Source organism: Hipposideros armiger, unplaced genomic scaffold, assembly GCF_001890085.2.
Source record: "Hipposideros armiger isolate ML-2016 unplaced genomic scaffold, ASM189008v1 scaffold_1, whole genome shotgun sequence".
Classification (NCBI taxonomy): Eukaryota; Metazoa; Chordata; class Mammalia; order Chiroptera; family Hipposideridae; genus Hipposideros; species Hipposideros armiger.
In genome coordinates this window covers 5565822-5585785 of record NW_017731351.1, presented here as the reverse complement: position 1 = coordinate 5585785, position 19964 = coordinate 5565822, and positions in this window count along the sequence as shown.

Below are 19964 nucleotides of genomic sequence, written 5' to 3'. Positions count from 1 at the left end.
ACATATTTAGTAAGTGGTTGAACTTAAACCCCAGGGGTCAGACTTAGGCTCCGTATTTTCAAGCCCTAGCCTCTATCAGAACGGCAGCGGCAATCACACTGCAGCTCTGCTGTGGTTTGATCCCGCCCCTTGTCCCTTTCTGCTGTGGTTGCTCTTTCTCTGCCGTTTGGAGATCTTATGTATGAGGCTGTTTCTGCTGTCACGCCCACCTTCATCTGGAGATGCCTTTTTTTTTTTTTGGCTATGTTTAACCTTGATGTCCTTCATTCAATGACAGAGCCTGTCCTCGGGCTCCTTTCTCTGTAAGGGAGTGTTCTCCCTCATAGGGCCATGATGCTTTCATCTTGTTTCTTCCTTTTTATTGTAACTATTCTCCCACACTATTACAACTTTTTAAAACAAATATTCCCTTTACTTCTGACAGAAACTTAGACATGTTCTATTGGGAGGTGAAGGGCTTTGGTCAACATTCAAAATTGTCCGAAATCCTCTCTCTGTCGATGCTTTTTATTATGAATACTTTCCTAATTCTCTAAACTGAATCTTCTTCTTCCCTTATAAAACCAACATTCATTGAGCTTTTACTATATACTAGGTGTTATGTTAGTAACATAAAGATAGATAAGAAAATGTCCTGACCCTCAGGTGCTCAGTGTCTTCGAGGATGGACGTGTGCAGTATGACAGGTGCGATGCTAGAAGAAAGTTAAAGTTCCTGTGATCTAAGGAAGGCCTAGAGGCAGGACAGAGCATTGGATCTGGGCTTTGAGAGAGATAAGAAATTCACTCATTGGAAAGGGAGCAAAGGGCAGACGTGGCGGTGTGAGCCATACGTGCTGGTGCGTAGAGCTGTGAAATGCACAGGGTGCCCTGGAGGAATAAATGGAGTCCTAACATGCATAAAGCACAGGCTGTGTATGTACAAGGATGGAAAGAAGTGATCATAGACCAGCTGTATGGACTGTGCTAGAGTCTGGGCGAAGTCTGTTGGCAATGGGAACCCCCTTTTCCAGCTTCGATCTCTGTACCAATCCCTTCACTCTCCCAGATTCTTAGTCCCCGCTCAGGAATAACATTGTTTATAGAGCAGGGCAGGCTCAGTGGCCCAGGCAGCTTCTGATTTCAAGAAAAAATTTGATTTCCTCACCTTTCAATGTTGGAAAACTCCTCATCCTTTACCAAGCAACCAGTAGTGGTTGTGGTCCCATGTGTCAGGCCAGACCAGTTTCTCTATCAATTACACTGCAGCTTTTAGAATCAGTCTGACTTCTGTACATGGAGTGCTGGTTTGGTGAGGATAGAGGTTTTTTAACTGAAGCTCTTTTCTCAGTGAGGGCCTCGCTAGTGACACTTGGATACAGTCTACTTCATGTGCTTTTGAATCATTGGGACGGTCCTTAGGCTTCCTCAACTCATCACGTGTCTGTCTGGGTATCAAACTGCTTGTCCTCAGAACTATGTACATTTTTTTGGAAAGCCTGGTCATTTTTCTTTCCAAATGTATGAGAAAACATTTCTGCCATTTTTTTCAAACTTTATCTTGATAATGTCTTTATAAATCCATTTTAATGTCTTCCCTGCTCACATCCTTTTTTAGGAAAACTTGTCATACCACAGCTCTGGGAAAGCAGCATGACTTCGTGACCTCTCCCAGTGCCTCAGTCACTGGATGAACATGTGATCAGGGCCAGCCAACCTCTTTACTGATCAGTGATAAAGCAAAAGCTTTTTTGAGATGTATGTTTTTTTTTAATTAAAAGAGTTTGTAGACAGTAATGTAGACATGGATTCTTCCTGTCCATTCTTTTGTTCAAATAATCTCCCTTAAATTTCCTTCCTCTTAGCACTTTTAGACTTGAGTGAACACACACACACACACACACACACACACGCAGACGCACATACACAATATTGTGTCTTTCTGATGTGTATTCATCAATTTAACAGATACTTATTTTGTGTTTTCAGTGTGTATACTGCTGAGTTTATTGTCATAAAACTTAACCATCTATGACATGGTAAGAGCAATTTCTAAATAACCCTTATAAAATGTCAATACTCATTTTGCCAGGGTGGTGGCACCAGGACAGATTAAATACTTCCCATATTAGCTTCTATTTACCGTGTTATTAATATGTTGACTCCCTATTGTCTGTCTTAAATCAGGCATGATTGTTAGCTTTGTATCGTGACCAAATAAACGGTGGGCTTTCTGCCAGGAAAGAAGGGATGTAAGCAACACACTGTCACACACGTGCGCTCCCTGCATGTTCATACGCTGATGATTTTAAAGGACAAACATTAATGACTAAAGGCAGTTGATATGAGCACGGCCTGGAGGTGTTGCTTAATTCATTTTCTTAAAACATACTTATACTAATGTAATTCCAAGAAATTCCGTGACCGCACCAAGTTGCCGATGCCTTGAGGCCTTTTATGTACAGGAGGAACTGCATGGGAGGGCGTCAGTTCACGCCTTGTCCTGGGGTTCAAGTCCCCAGCGCGCAGCAGGCGGCAGTGAGCGCATAGCAGTTTCCACCGGTGCTGCTGACCCGCAGCCAAAGCTGCTTCTGTCTGCAGTTTGGAGAAGCACAGGACGCCATATTATACACACACGTGCTCTTTATTTTTATTTTTGCTGAACGGACACAAGACCTGGAGTGTTCCATCGGGCAACCTCTTAGTTATTTCTGTTTATTCCTGAGAGTGGATTTGGTGCATTTGAATGCCAACTTTCCAAAGGTTTCCCTATCTTCGGAGTTCTGAGTTCCTTCCTTGTGCCTCAGAGATTCGCCTAACGCAGACATGCCAGGCCCTCCAGGTCCCGATGGGCTATGGTGTGAGGCCGGCAGACAGCCCCGTAACCTACCCCTGACTCCTGGTGAGCTCGCAGTGTAGACTGCACCAATCGCGTGAGACGGCAAACAAGACCACATAATAGAGGGGATTAGACGAGAACAAAAATTTCCTTGCTTTATTTATAGTATCATTGTGGAAGGATAAAAAGCTGTAAGTCGGCTTTGCTTGGGTGTGGACTGGCAATAATCCACTCCAAACTTTGATTGTTCCCTTGACTTTGCCTCGGAAAAGCTTCCATGGCTCCTGTGGATTATGGCTTCATAATGCTTGGACAAACATCAATTAACATACATCAAAACGTTTCCATTTGTGTCCCTTGATGAATGCAGGAGACCCAACAGACACAACGGGGTCGGAACCCCTCACATGGAGATTACGGGAGGCCAGGCTGTGCAGGGGACCCAGGTGTGCGTCTGCATGTGTGTTGGAAATATTGCACGTCTTGGGAGCTCGGTAATTATCAAGCCAGCCTTCTAAAGAACAGCTTATTGGAAACCTTAGCTGTTCTAAGGAACTGTATTTTTAAACCTAGGAAATTAGTTGTTGAAAATCAGATGAAACTTGTGAATCTGGCTGTTGAAATTGGAGACAGCGGCAGTTCTATTAGTTTTCGTAGTCATTAGAGAACTTTTTAATCTTTTTCAAAATTTCTCCAAGAGTTTAAGATGGCACTTCTTTCAAACAATGTGAATAATAGAAATATACTTCACATAAATGTTTGAAAATATTTATATAATAGTCAATGCCCAAGAAAAATATTCCCATAGAATTTTATATTACAGAGATTTAAATATAGGCCATTTCTTGCCGTCTGGTTTACTCGTGTAGGAATATTTTATATCCGTGATGTCAATACTGTAGGCAGCTGGAAGAAATTCATGGCCAAATTATTGTCTTTATTGTCACTTATAAAAAATTGACAACAGATTCTTGTCCAGGGTTAGAGCATTACACTAATGTCAGCTCCAAATATCTCTCAATGTATGTTTATCTTATAGTAATGAGCCGATTTCCATGGCAAGTCTTCAGAACATACTGATGTTGCTATTAAACACTGTGAATGATTTGAAAAAGTACAGTGGAATAAACCAAGAATAACCTCACTTTTAGGATTATTTTGTGTGTTATTATTATATACTACCAAGACCTCGTTCCTGGGGAATTTCATTAATAAGCTTCAATAATTGTAGCAGGCCAATTTGCTGTCATTCGCAAATTCACACCGTTTGAGTGGTATGAGAGCAGAGTCATTTTCCTAGATGGTCTTATAAATCAAACTGAACAGTTCCCTTTTGCATTAATTTTGTGAATATTTGTTTTAGCAAAAATTACAATAATAATGTAGTGTTAAGGAAATAAATAATGGTAAGCTGGTTCTGCTCAGTAGGAAATAAGAAAACTCTCCTTGTATATAAGAGTGGAACTTTTTGACAGTTAAGAAGCATGTATTTGATGTATTCAGCTAGGTAAATTGTCAGATGGTCCATCTAGAGCTCGGGGAGCAATCTTGGTGCTCTGGGCGGGCCAGCGCCATAAACGGAGCTACCTATGATTTATTTTAAAATAAAGGTGACGGCACACCTGACTGTGAGGCAGGATGGCATGACACTGGCATCTTCCACACTCAGCTGCCATTCTTTAGCTGCCGGAGTGGGTAAAGCTGACGTGCCCTTCCTCCACCTTAGGCTGACCACCTAAGATATGTGATTCAGACAAAGGCCTCCCCTGGGGCTGCGTGTGCACACTCTGTGCCCTCTCCACCTTTAAACATCCTGAGACTAGAACACTGTTTTCTGCTATGTACAGAACTGCAACCGCAGGCGATGGCTTTCCATATGATCCTTTCAGTCACGTAGCTTCCATGATCTGTGTGTCCGGGATCCTCTCCTGTGAAACCATTGTTTATCATGCTATTTGAGTTGACAACAACTGACCTTAAAGAGATCTGCTTCCTAATAGGCAGGAAATTGTCTTCTGTTTTTGGCTCTGTTCACTGTGCAAACCTGTTTTGTTCACTCATTTAATTCAGTTGGAGGAGCGTTGGAACTCTACCTCTTTGGAGCTCCCTCATAGGCCCCAAAGGAAGGAAATTTAGCATGGTGGGAAAAGAAGTAGGCTTTGAAGTCAGAGAGAGCTGGCTTTTGATGTTCTCTCTGCTGTGTATATCGCAAGGTTGTCAGTGACAAGGAGGCTTAGTGACAGCGTATGAGGTGGTCAGCAACTTTTTTGGTGTTTGATGGAAGCCCAAAAGGAGGTAGCTGTTATGGTAAAATCATCCCATTTCTCCCATTTCAGCTCCCTTATTTTGCAGGTTGAGTTCCATTTATCCAGAAGGACTAGATGGCTTGATCATCTCCCATTCACCTTATACGACTGTGGGAAGGGGCAGAGTCGGAAGAAAACAACAAGGGTGAGGAAACCCAGGGAGAACCAATGAGCTACTACCAGATTCATAGCCATTTATTATGAATACACTTCTTTTAAGACCTCTCCCTATAAGGAAGTACATTTAACTTAGCCCAATGGGCAGTTGTGTTTCTTGGACGTTGAGCATTCTATCACATCAATAAAAGGGGTCATTTTGATTATCACAAGCTATGCTGCTTTGAGGAGGGACCCCTGATCTGGGTAAATTGAAAATTGAATCTATTTGGATAAAAAATATTTATTAAAAAGGATATTATACTTCCAAGGCCTTTTTTCCATCAACTTGCTTTTTTTGGGGTTGGCTATCACATGGCTATATCATTTTTAGATGCTAAATGAGAAGCATGTGTAACAGAGCAGAGAAATCTCTTCTAGTCCATGTTACCAGGGGTAACATCCAATATGAAATATGGGTTTTCTTGAAGTAGAACACACCACTTTAATTATTACATGCAGTTTGGAAACATGAATATTTATACAATTAGAAACTTGGAAGCATTGCACAAATTCTTTCTAGTTGGACTCTGACATAGGCATTTTCTCCCAATCTGTTCTATAAATGAAGACCAAAAGATGAAATACTGTGGCAGCCTTAAATTCATTGGTTCTAGGAAAAATATGCTACAAAACTGGTCACACGAAATAAAATTGTTTGTTAGCACTGAGCCCCAAAGGTACTTGGATTGTTTTTTATGTGTTTATTTGGTTGGTTGGTTTTTGTGTGTGTCTATTTTCACTTGAGTTTTTGTTGTTTCATGACTTTTGTTCTGTGTAGTTCTGTTTGATGAAAATACAACCACACAAAGGAAGTATGTGGCTCGGAATATTTGAACAGTGCACTTAAGGTTGTAAATCAGGTCTTAGTGTAATCCCCTCTTAATTGACTTTTTCATATTTTTCCCTTTGGGTTCTAATTTTTCAGTGTGAAGATATATTTTCTTATATATTTTCAAAAATTAATTTGACTCGTGGGAACAAATAAAATGTATCTTCTTCACTTACAGCCCACACTCATATGAGTCCATAAATAAGCACACATACAACTGAAATTCAAAACACAAATCATTCTCAGAATTTTCAGGACATAGGTACTTCTAGCTTGTCCTCATAAAGAGTTGGGACTGTGCTAAGTGTTTCATTTAAAAATTTCCTAGACAAAAGTAGTTAAGAGTTTTGAGTCTCTGTTAGATTTATATGCTTTTTGTTTATTGATGTTAAAATAAATGAACATGAATTCTTGGAATATAAGTTGTTGGACTTTTTATGAATTGTTGCATTTGGCTTTAAGATTTATAATGAAATCTTAAATTAATAGTAATTCTGTATCTGATTGAGATTGGTAGTATTATTCAATAGGGAAAAGAACTAATGCAGGTGTTAGTGAATTATAAGAGCTTGAAAGCTCCTGATAATGTAAATTTAGTGCTGGTACTTATAACTGACTCTCAGTAGCAAGATAGCATCTGCTTATTAAGTCTTTTTAATTCTGATATAAACTGCTTACTTAAGTTTTTTCCATTTGGAGAGCTGTGTCTAGTAATGGGCTTCTATCAGAAACATTTTTGCAAGTTCCATTTCCTACTTCAATTTGGTTATATAACGTGGGGGCAAATTTATTAGGTCACCTGATTAGGATCTGTAACTGCAGTTAGAACTAGAACTCTTTCAATTATTTTGCTCAAAAATAAGATACTAACTTTTTATAATATTTTTTACTGTTTCCATTGAGCCAATGGGAATAAAAGATATAAACATATGAAAAATATGTCAAGCTTGTCCTGTTCATGATTGTATCACTAGGTTTGTTGAGTAAATGAACACATTGTCTTGGAAAATGATATTACCGTGATAATGTTCAAAGTGGGCAGTGATATCAAGATATCACATTACTGTCTGTGAAACTTGACTAAGTTCTGGGGGAAAATCTTATGAATTTAATGCAGTTTATTAAACACACTTTGGTGTACTATGTGAATAAAGCCTCACATCACTAGTTCTTAATGATTGCTGAGAGTGGTGAATCAATAAAGGAATCATTCAGTTTGAGAACATCATTGAGACCCACCAGTGGCTACAAATGCTGACGTCACATAACATGTCTGAATACCATTCATCCTTGTACACTGTGAGCTTGTTTGTACTTGTGTGTGTCCTTGCCAGTATCCGAGAGGAGGAGAGAAGCCCAGGGCTTGGAGGAAAGTTCATGCAGTAAGTTGATTATCATATGCGACTCAATAAGCACTGATGACCCTCTTTTACTTCAAGGACATAGTATTCTAAGTCTGCAGCATGTGTAGCAACCTCATCCTCTCCATCTTCACTCACAAGCCTCCAACCAGGACCGCCACAGACAGAGCTTAAAAAGACAGGAAAAGAAATTCAGATTTCGGCCAACGGGCAACAACACAATGTGGCCTCTCCCTTTAAAAATCTTGTCTTCCTGAGTGTGTATCCCACTGTGATGAAAAATGGATGTGTGTTTCATCCTCACTAATACGTTTTTATTTTTGACTTAAGACATTAAAGAAACCTGAGACCCTTGGGGACTTTCTGTCTTAATCAAATGCCTTGAACAGATTTCAGAGACAATAGATGAAAGTAATTGCCGCAGAGAATGAGAGTTGCGGCCTGGGAGGGTTTTCACCCAACTTTTGTAGTCAGGGAAAATGTTTTACAAGGACTTGAAAGAAGAGCATGAGTAAAGAGATAGAATGGGCTTAGCATGGAGAGGCCACCTGAGCCGTGGTTGCGGGCTAGACGGTATGTTGGACTCGAGAGGGGGGAGGCTGAGTCCTTCCTTACGCCGAGCTTGCCTCCTTCCTCCTTTCCCTACGTGTCTAGGGAGTGTACAACAGCTGCTCACCATCCATACCATTCCATTATTTAATCTGCCAACTTTTTCTGGGAATGAAATAATCCTGATTCCTTTAGGCTTTCATCATGGTGTCTGTTTCCTGGCCGTTTAATCACATTCACTGAGTTTTTCTCCAAATCTCCTAGTCACAAGTACGAGGAGGGGACACCACTGCTGAGTGTAACAGGAACATGACTAACACCACCTTTAAAGCATCCTCCGTTGACACAGCTGAAGTACTGTACCATCTTCCTTGTTTATTGTATGATCAGATTTCAGTAACTGGGCTTAAGGGAGGCATGGCCTAAAGAAAGTCACCAGTTTTAATTTGTTGTTGTTTTTGTTTTTAATTTCTGAAAGAGGAAATTTCAGCAATCGCTTGTATTTGTCTCCCTTTCAGTTCTCTCTGATATTTTTCTGTGCTATGTTAATCCAATTTTTATGGACAAATGGATAGGATTCTACTGGTTTTAATCAGAGTTAAATGTATAGCAGTGGCTTCTGTTGGTGGTGACCTTCATTCATTCACTCAGGAAATACTACTGAACTCCTAGAATATGAAAAGCTGTATGTCTTCCAGGTGACAGAGTTAAAATGGTGAACAAAGATAGACAGAGCCCCATCAGTCTCTTGGGGGAGAAAGACATTTAAAAATAATTGTAGAAAGGATTATATAGTTAAAAAATTGACATATGTAACCTAAAGAAAAGAGACAATTGTAGTAGAGTAATGGAAAATTACTTGAAATGAGATAGGCTTCCCTGGGGAAAAGAAAGGTACTTGTGCTGAATTTGAAGGGCAAGGAAGCTGAACTAGTTGCACAAAGGAACAAGTGCGTCAAGTACTGTATTGTACATAGAGGGAACCTCACGTTCAAAGTATCATATTTTTATTACATAGTCAGCAGAATTCAATTCCTCAAATTTGCGCTGTCTCCTTTCCCCTTCACCTTACAATAAGGAGTTCCTGAGCTAACAGTTTATGTTGTATGCTCATCCTGTTAAGCGATTGTCTTTCCTGATTAAATAACAAAATTTTGTATTGTGGTATTATGTATCTCCAAATTGAGCACTGAGTGGATTGACTTGTAAAATGAAATGGAGAATTCAGGATGAGCTTGCATAACAGGTGATCTATGTGGCTGAGGTGAATGGAAGTGTGACTGAAACTTTAGATCTGTAGTGTTTGTGTGGGTGTCCTAATGGGTAGTCCTGGGACCTTGACACCTGTAGCCAATCAAAAGAATTACTGTTTTTTTTTTCCTTTTAAACATTTATTCTAATTCCTTAGAGCTCTGCTTTGGTATTCTTGAACCACTAACATTTAGCTTTCACCTTCAAATCTAGATTTCATTTAATGCTTCCCCTCACTGAGCCCTCTATATCTGTGTGGACACACGTCACAGAAGTACACTGTCCTTTTTTCCTCCTTGTGGAGAATAGATGTTAAGGTTCTCCAAATTCTAAGAACATTTTATTGAATAAGAAATCCTCTTCATAAAATGATGATCACCATGTGTTTCCCTAGCTAGATTCCCTGATTCTAGCACTCCTGTCTCTGCTTTGATCTCTTATATCAAAACTCCCCAAATTCCTTACCTTTTCTTGAATTCTATAGTCCCTAAAATTTGACTCGCTCACCCTATTGGCTATTATTTAAATGTCTTAGTCTTGAGCCCCAATGAACCACCCATGCATCGCTATTCTTTGAGTATCCAGTGAAAATTTCAGTCTCATGTGCCTTGGCACTGTGGTGATTGATGTTTATCAAGTCATTGGCGTGGGGAAAAATGCAAGAGGCGGTCAGGGTGTCCTCACACCTGCTGTTTCTTAAGTGTCTTTAATTCAAAGTAATCAATATGATAAAGTGGCAAATTTTGGGGTGACATATGCTGGTTTCTCTCTGTATCTGTGTAAATGATTTAATGCTCTGGCTTATCAACTCCTAATGTTATTTTCTTTTGAGGGAAGTTTTATATAGTCATAGGCCAAAGTGAGGTAAATCACCTTTAGAGGTATCATTATGTAATATTAGCAAACTTACCTTACCTTCATTTCATGGGACAATGCCCCCAAATCTTTCATTTATTTACAAATGCATTCCTTTACAATTTATCATCTGTTAATTGAGAATCTAGGGTGTGTCAGGCACTGTTACTCGGACTTTTGTGATGAGAATAAGGTGGTTGCTGTCTCAGAGAAGGTAATATTTTATTGAGAAAGACAGGAAGGAAAATTATAATGAAATATAATAAATTCTGTAATAGTTATGAACCAGGCATTGTAGGAACTAAATTAAAGCATTTCCATTGAATTTGTGGGTGAGAAGTGGCGTTCTGGAAACAAGTTTCTTATGTTTGTCACATCACATGTACAGTCCTGGACAAATTCCAATGTTAAAATCAAAGTTTAATTATATGAATTGACATGACGTTCTCGTCTGTGTAGCCACTAAAATAGAAGTTGCCAGTAGACTTACAGCTCCTTTTAAAAATCATCAAACTATTTTATTTAACAAAAAAATTATGGTCATATTTTTTTCATCAACTGCCAACAAGACTTCTGTGTGTATCATATTTCCAAGAAAGTTCATCTTGTTACTGAGCAATTTGAGAGCAATTTTGTGAATGGGATTCATGAAGACCTAGTTTTGTCCATTCTATGTTCTACTCAAGCCCTATCAGGATTCTCCTTCCGGGTTATCGATGAAATCTAGTATCTTGTTAGGTTTGTAATCATGTCTCATTACCTGCCCCCATGCACAAAAATTCCCTGAGAAACTATTGTATACATTTAAAACTTAGATAAGCAAGGACGCATATATTTTGACACCATATATATATATATATATATATATATAAATATATAAATATATATATATATATATATATAAATATATATATATATAAATAAAATTAACATTTATCATATGATATTTTGTTCTTTTGTTAATTTATTTGTTAAAACTTTCAAATGTTAGTAATACAATAAAGACCTTGAAGGAAAGTATCACATAACTTTGTACACACAGTACTACTCAGGTATTATTGAATACAAGAATACAGACATATTTTATTAAAAATATATCCTCTTAGGAGATTTTCTAAATTATAACAGAATAATGTTAGGTAATGACAGAATATTTGAGAAGGTGCCCCTAGTGTTTGGCATGAATTAATTTATTGAATTCTCCTAAGAATGAGGTAACTATTAGTCTTTCTGTTTAAGTTCTTTCTTTGCAAGGTCTCTAAAATAATGCTTTGCCCTCTATTGTTGACTCAACTTGAGTTCAAATATTAAGAATAAAATATCCAAAACTTGGAAGTAAGGCAAAAAGATAACTGCATGACTTCTATCATTAAGCTGTGTCATTGTCTAACAAGCTCACCTAAAGGTCCTGTGTTTTAAGAATGTAACTTTCCTTCACGTGACCTTTACTGGAATCTAGGAGGACATTTCAAAACCTTGTAAGGATAGATATGAATTTGTAGAAAACCAAGAAGATGCACATGTTTATCTTTCTGGTAGTAATGCAGATGGTTTCAGCCTAATAAAGGAGATGAGCCAAAGTTTGTGATTTCTGGCCCTGAGGAGAAATAATCTGTTTCTGTTGTTATGGTGGTTGTAATTTAGCAATCAATACAGATTTCTTTGTTTTTTCTTTCACTGACTCTATATACATTGCTCAGTATGTTTCAGTATAATGAACCAGCAAGATAAACTGCCTTTGTGTCCTGCTGATTTTTTTAAAAAAATGAATTCAGTAAAACTTTGACTGTGTATCGGTATGAAAATTACAGTTTTAAGATTTTGAAAATCATACATTTGATAACAATCTTATGACCCCTTTCTTGCATTATTATAATAATCTATCAATAAGTTTCCTTTCCTATAATTCCTGTCTTAACTCCCTGCCCGTCTCACATCCCACTTTTATTTATTTATTTATTTTTAAAATTTCTTTTTTCTTTATTTTTTAAAGATTTTTATTGGGGAATTGGGGGATGGGAACAGTGCTGGGGAATTGGGGGAAGGGGAACAGAAAAGTTGCTGTCTTTTTGTTCTTCAGTCTAGTTGTGGAGGGCGTTGCTTCACTGGCCCAAGTTGGCACCATCATTGCGCTCCTCCTAGGCGAGGCAGATCAGTCGCCGGCTTCTGGACAGCCGGTCATGGCGCCTGCTGGCAGCTCACACTGGCTGCTGGCTACATACAGTAGCCCATGGCAACCCAGTGCAGCAGGGGCTGTAGCCTACACCGTTGCCGGCGACTCAAGGCAGCCCAGCTCCAGGTTGAGCTGTTGTTCAGCATCTTAGCTGTAGAGGGCAGTGTCACTGGCCCTCATATGTGGGCTCTGAACCCCGGCCCTCTGGCATCCCAAGCCAGCTCTGGCATCACGCCACTCAGCTGGCCCTCGCATCCCACTTTTAAACAACCTCGACAACGAAATAAAATAATTGCTCATCAGAGCAGCCTAGATGTGGAACTCAAGGCCCTCTGTCTTAGTTTCCTTAGGCTGTCATAACAAACTACCACAAACTGGGTGGCTTAAAACAACAGGAATGTATTGTTTCACAGTTTTAGAGAACAGAAGTTCAAATATCAAGGTGTTGGTAGGGCTGTGCTCCCTCTGTGGGTTCTGTGCATAATCCATTCCTTGCCTCTTCCAGCACCTGGTAGCTGTTGTCATTTCTTGACTTGTGGCTGCAAAATTGCAATTTCTGCATCTGTGCCTTCTCTTCTGTGTCAAATACCCTTCAGTCTCGCTCTTATAAGGACACTTGTCCTTGGGTTTAGCACCCACCCAGATAATCCAGGATGACCTCTTATCTCAAATCCTTAATTACACTTGCAAAGACCTTCTTCCAAATAGGTTGCATTAGCAGGTTCTGGGGATTAAGATACAGATGTATCTTTTGGGGAGCTATCATCCAACCCACTGCACCATCCACACCCAGCCCCAGCTCAGCTGTCCACGCTTACCTCCCAGTGATTCTCAGCAGCGTTTCTGTTTATTTCTTGATCCCTACCCTACCTCTCATCCACAAACTTTGCTCATTGCCACTCATTGTTTTCGTTTTTCATATGGTTTCTCCGCCTAGCAAGGCCTCCCTTTCTTTTTTATGTGTCTGGTGTCTGAGCTTCCGTCAGGTGTACTCCCCCCCCCCCCAACTCCAGGCTGAATGTGGTGCTTTGATTGTGCCCTGAACAAACTTCTAGTACTTACTGAATTTTTATTGTCTTTTTTTATTCTATATGTGCCTATGTCCTCATAAATCTTTTTCGTAAAGAGTATGGACTCTGTCATCTTTGATTTTCTACAACCTCACACAGCAACTGTAAATAACAGTAATTCACTAACCATAGAATATAAGCCAGCGAGTCTCTAACTCAAGACCTATTTGTTCTTAAAATTTGTTTCTAAAATTTAGCTAACAACTTTATTCACATTCTCTAAAATCCTATTCCATTCTGTATAATTATAAATTATTTTGTGTTCTGGTAGTGCTTCATCTATCTGGCCTGTACTTGCTCAGATTCACCTAAATTATACAGCTTGAAGGAGATAATTCATATCTTCTGTGGTGTATGTATTGGGAATACAGAAATAACTTGCTACAGATTTGTTAGCTTAATCCCCAGTGGAGACACTTAGAATGTAAATGTATCTTGGGAGAAAGATAGTCTAGCTTAAATTTATCTTTTACTATTTTTCCCCCATAGGAAATCAAACTCTACCTCTCCGCAGTTTACTAATGCTTTAGAAGTAAGATAAATTGTGTTCCTATTGGAATTTATAATTTGTTTTTAAGAAAACTGTTAGCCTTCATAAAATCAGTTTATTGAATTTCATTTTATGTCGCCTCCTTATGTCTTAATCACAACCACAGTATAAAGAGTCTGTTGTTGTTTCAATACCTCTATTCACTCATACATTTTATTCTTATTGACCTTGGCTGATGAAATTTGGATGGAAGGAATCACTAACTAGGAAAGGAATATTTGAACTTTGATTCTATGATGCAGTTTTAACTAAGACCTCAACCACATGGAATCATAAGATTATTATATGCCTGTGTTGGGGAAACCATCAGTTTAAAATACAAAGGAGTTGTACTGTATATGATAGCTTACTCTAAGAAACTTTATTCTCTGTCCTTAAGCATCATCAAGTGATAATTTAGGCAATGGAAAATTTTTGTTTTCTATAGCCTTATGAAATATTAGCATCAAAATCATTAAACACATTCACCTGGTCTCAGGTATCATTAAAAACTCTGTATTTGTTCCAGATTAACTGAAAAAATTTGGCCCCAGATATAGGGGAAATTAGGGCCAAGTTTTAGGCAAGCTTGACTATTTCTTTATTTTAGGTGTAAAGTATATAAAATTTGATGGATTCTTGCCCTCTGACCTAAAACCAACTAAAACTCAACAATTTGGCTATGATTTCCTTTGAGGTTTTATATATTTTTTCAGCTATAAAATGTGAACCCAGGTCAAGAGGTATATAATAAAGTCTCAATTTTAGCAAGAAAAATATTTATGAACTAAAAGAAAAATACTTATGAGAATTCTATAGAAACTTGGTGGATGAGTAGAAAACCGTACCAACTTAGAATATTTGAGAGAAGTGCACATTTCATAAAATTTGCCCTCACTTTTTCTCTTCTTTCCTTAGCTTTAGTTATGGAATTCTGCACAGGTTTTTTGTTTGTTTTGTTGTTTTTTTTTTCTATGCTGTGTTACAATTTTTTTAATAGGTTCTGTAGAGGAGCTTCTCTTAGTTTTTTCCTTTGCCATCAAGGTCATGACTCTTTAATTTGAATCATTCTCCAAGCTCTCTTTAATGGAGAAATTAGCAGAGTTCCTTTGAAGGCTGAATGAGGGGACACTGTGGATGAGTCCAGCAGTGTTGAACTCCAAGGTCCTTTCTTTGCCAACATTGTTTTGACCCCTATCCTTGGACAAGGACACAGCTTGTGATTTGCTGCCCCTGAAGGATGAGTTTCTTGTGTCCTAGAGAAACACGTCCCAAGAGGTAAAGAGATGGTCTCTATCCCTCTGCCTTGTCTAGACATCCCAGTCCGGAAGCTCACAGTCATTTCCAAAATATTTTGTCACTGTTTTTCCCAGGAGTGTGTTGAATCCTTATACAAATGAAACAGTTAGAGGTCTGCCTAGACCTATCCCAAAAGTGTCCTGAAGGTCCTTCCTATGTAATTTTTCTTTCTTCTCTTCTCTTCTTCTCTTTGGTGGTGCCTCCTTACATGTTTGCCCAATCCAAACTTTGTTTCGTATTTCTTCAACTGGTACCTATATTTCAAAGCTAAATTCAGATTGTCCTTAAGCCATTAAGAGCCTTCAAAAGTAGCTTGCTGTAAGGCTTAGGACTGAAGCAGGAAGGAGATCCACATACTATTTGTCTAAATATTTAAAAGATATAAATCTAGCTAAAAACTGTGATATCTAGTCAAAATTGAAAAATGTGTAAAACTGTGGTATTGATATATCTGAAAGTTATAATATCCAAGATTACTATAATAAATTTACTATTGCATATCTAGGTAGTCTCCTATAGATCAACTGGTATTGTTTGGATAAGTAATAAAATATAAACATAATTAATGTTATTGTATATTTATTTCTTAAATTTTTTCTTGTCTTTATTTTAGCAAAATCAGTAATGTTTTTATAATCAAGATTTTTTTACACAATTGTGTTATATTTGTGGTGATGCCAATTTAGACAGCATTTCTTGAGTCACCATAGTTCTTAGACTTTTGGTTTTTTAATTTTCAAGTTGGAGAAGTCTATTGAGGCTATCATAACTAGAACTGTTGATAAAATTTTTAAAGCAATATTTGATTCTAAATTACCATAAGTATAACATCATGATTAACCATTTAATAGGGAGTTTTATGACAAAATATCATCACAGAAAATATTTGATGTATTTTAAATTCCTTGAATAAACAGTTTAGCGGTCACCAGAGGGTAAAGGGTAGGGATGGTGGTAGAAGAGGATAAAGGGGGTCAATATATGGTGGAGAATTGATTCTGGGTGGTGCGCATACAATGTGCTATATAGGTGATGTATTACAGAATTGTACACTTGAAACCTATGTAATTTTACTAACCCTTGTCACCTCAATGAATTTAATTAAAAAAAACAAAGCTACTCTAAGATCTAAAGAATTCCACTTCCAGGTGTGTTACTTAGAGAAACCTGGTGTGTAATGTAGCATTGTTTATAATGGGAAAAGATTGTAAACACTCTGAATAGGGAAATATATAAACTGTGGCATATTCATTCAATAGACTATTATATGACCATTACAATGAATGAACTAGATCTACATGCATAAAAATTGATAGATTAAAAAATTTAATGAAAAATCCAATTTGCAACAAAATTTGTACTGTATGAGACCATTAAAATGAATTTTAAAAACATAAAAGAAATAGAATATTAGTTTTAGCTTCTTTTAAAGCAATACGTAAATCCATATGGTAATGTAAACTATCAGTATCACAAATCATGCATATTCCTTCTAGACCTGCTAATACTAAAGTTAAGAAAAATTTGAAATGTTTAATATTGCAAACCGTTCCTCGCCTTCCATGTGCACCTCTTGCAAATATGTTAATTTACCAAAGTTGGACTATGTCCAGACGCCACACCTGGAACATATGGTGAAGAATGGACACTCAGCCCCAGCTGGGGAAAGGTACTTTATTATGCAAGAATCCATTGCATTCATGCTGAGAAGAAGAACATAGGAGGTTAATTAATTTGTGCTTTCTCTTACCTGACTGATGCTGCTGCTCAGGTCTTGCCCACGTAACCGAGCAGTGTCATCTCTAGTCAATAGCAGCTGACTTTACGCTGCTCCATGCCAAGTAGAGGCAGTCATTTTTTGTTTTGGGGACACAGCAAGAGATTTGAAGAAATGACTATTTGGGAACTGACAGAGATTTGACATGAGAGCCAGCGTTTAAAATTACAGGTTGAGCTGGATCAGCTGTGCCGGCTGGATCCCACCTGACAGGGCACCTGTGTCTTTTTTCAGAAATTCGTTTTGTGTGTTTAGAATGTGCAGGGCTCTCAAAAGTGTGGGGCCCCAAAGAGGGTATCCTTCTTACCCAAGTGTAATACTCTCTAAAATAAAGTGTACTTAGGAGAGGAGGGGTCTATGATTCTGAAATCCCTAAACACTTGAAAATTTTTTTTTCTAATGCTGGGAAATGTGACAAATACAGTAATAGTTTGCCCACATGTCAAATCTCCTCATAGAGAAAACAAGTTCTTTATGACCAATGAAAGGCATCTTGTTTGTTTTAAACCACCATCTGTGCCTAGCACAGGAGATTCAAATTTGTTGTCTCAAATTTACTTTAAAAGATATTGACTAGCTAAACTAAATAAAAGAAAAATACAAATACAGTAATACCTTGGTTTGTGAGCATAATTTGTTCCAGAAACAAACTACGCGTATTGCAAGACATCGCTTGTTTACCACATTAAAATGTATTAGAAATGTTTGCTCATCTTGTGGAACACTCGCAAACCATGTTACTCGCAATCCAAGGTTTTACTGTAATTGCAATTCATAATCTTTGTGATTTTTTTCATTTTTGCTTTAGTTAGGAATCAGTTATACATACCTGTGACAGGGTGATTAATAAACTAATAACTAACTGCGGGTTGAGTCTGGGTGATGGGGAGAATAATATTAGTGTCACAAGCTAAACTGTGGATGTGAGCTGTGGAGTGGGTGGGAGAGGGGTGATGGAAAGAAAAAAAGTGAGAACAGATTAGTTTAAGGTGAAATTGGTAAATATTAATGGAAAGGCTCAGAGGGAAATAAAACATATAGGATTTCAAATGTAAGATGGAGATTGGAGTTAGTGAAAGACTTTTGTGGTTTAGAAATGATAATGATACTATTTGCCTGTGAGATGATAGCATATTTCATAAGTGTTTACTATGTGTTAAGCATTCTATTAAACACTCCATACATACTAGCTTATTTATTTCTTAGAACCACATAAGATGGGTATTACAATGACCCTTCCCTTTGAAATAATATAAACGAGGTTCTGGGATGGTTGCTGGTAGGTAATAGAGCAGGAAGTGAGCCCAGGTATGTCTGAGCAGCTTGCTCTTAACCATCAAGGGGACTTGAAGCCCTGGGACTGGATTCTAGCTCCTTGGCAGAAGGTAAAGAGATCAAAACGACACAGGGAATGGTAACATCTGGGAGAAGAAAAAGACACTTTACTAATTAGTCTATTGAATTTATTACTGAAAGAAATCCCACTTGAATTGGTTGAAACAAAACAGGATCTTAATGGACGGTATGAAATAATTGGACAACCATGACTGGAAAAAGGTCACAATCACTTGTAACACCGGGAGTCAGGACTGAGAGCATCAGGCCTCTTTCTCTGTCTCTTAGCCATGTTTCTCTCCATGTGTCCAGTCCACTCTTCTCTCTTTCTGTAGAGTGAGTTCATCCATGTGGCAAGAACTCAGGTAGCCAATGTTTCAGACTTTTACAGCTTGTGAGTTTTGCCAACAAAGAGACACTGACAAGACTCTTCGGGTCTCCAGTCCAAAAATCCAGGGCAAGGCTCTAATTGGCCCAGCCCAGGTCAAGTGCTACATCAGGTAGGACACATTTTGCTGCACGACAGATAACCTTTTATTGTATATTTTTTTCACATAACAAGAAATCTGGAAGGAGACGGCTCGAGGGCTGGTTCAGAGCTAAATGATGTCAAGGGGCAGAATGTCTAGGATTCTTTCAGCATTCCACTCATGGTAGAAGGATTGCTGCTGTTACTATAATAATCACATCCTTATGGCAGGATCTGAAGCAGGAAGAAAGGAGGCGGAAAAGAAAACGTTCTGTGTGACATTCTTTTTTTGTCAGGAGGGAAACTACTGCATTTCAGGGTTAGTGGGGCCTGAACTAATATTACTGCTAGAACTACCTATTCTAAATTTAAGAAACATTTGAAATATTTAATATTACAAACCACCCCTCAGCTTCCATGGGCACCTGTTGCAAATATGCTAATTTACCAAAGTCAGAATTTGGGGGGAATCCCCTTCAAGACAAACAGAATGATATTAAAAATGCAAAATCAGGCGCAGTGCCTTGGTTGGGGTCACTGTGAGTTGGAGACCCTGAGTTTAAGCTTCACTCGACTCTTGGTAAATGAAGTCTCTATTGCATTTCTTCTTTTGTCTCAGCAGCTGAACTAAGTCATGTGGTCACTCCTGGCTGCAAGGAACTTGGGAGAACAAGTCTGTGGATCTCTCAGCAGCTAACTTTGGAGATAGGTCTCTAAGATGAGAACAGAAGGGGAGAAGAATGGCTGTAGAGTGAGGACCAATTTGTTTCTACAAATGTCTATTATTGGAATATGTATGCATGGCCACAGGTGTAGAATCATACTATAAAATGTGCCTGACTGGGAGTGACTGTGTGGATGGGTGCCGTGAGATAAATAGTGTCTCCCCACCCAAAGTTCTTATTTATAAGTCTTCTGTATTTCAGTAGAGTAAGAAAAGATCTGTTATCTTTTGGGGACAATGAAATGTTCTACATTTATGTATTTTAGACATAAAGGAAGTCAGCTCCTCTGAAGTACAAAAACCTCTAATTTTATGTTGTTTTGATGTGAGTATATCTTAAATTTATTATAGGTTTCCATGAATTCTTAAGTAGACTGTGTCTTTACCTTGATGACCCAGGGTCAACACTGTGTTGATCCATTACCGTTCTGGGCTATATTGGGATGTCTGGGACCTCTGTC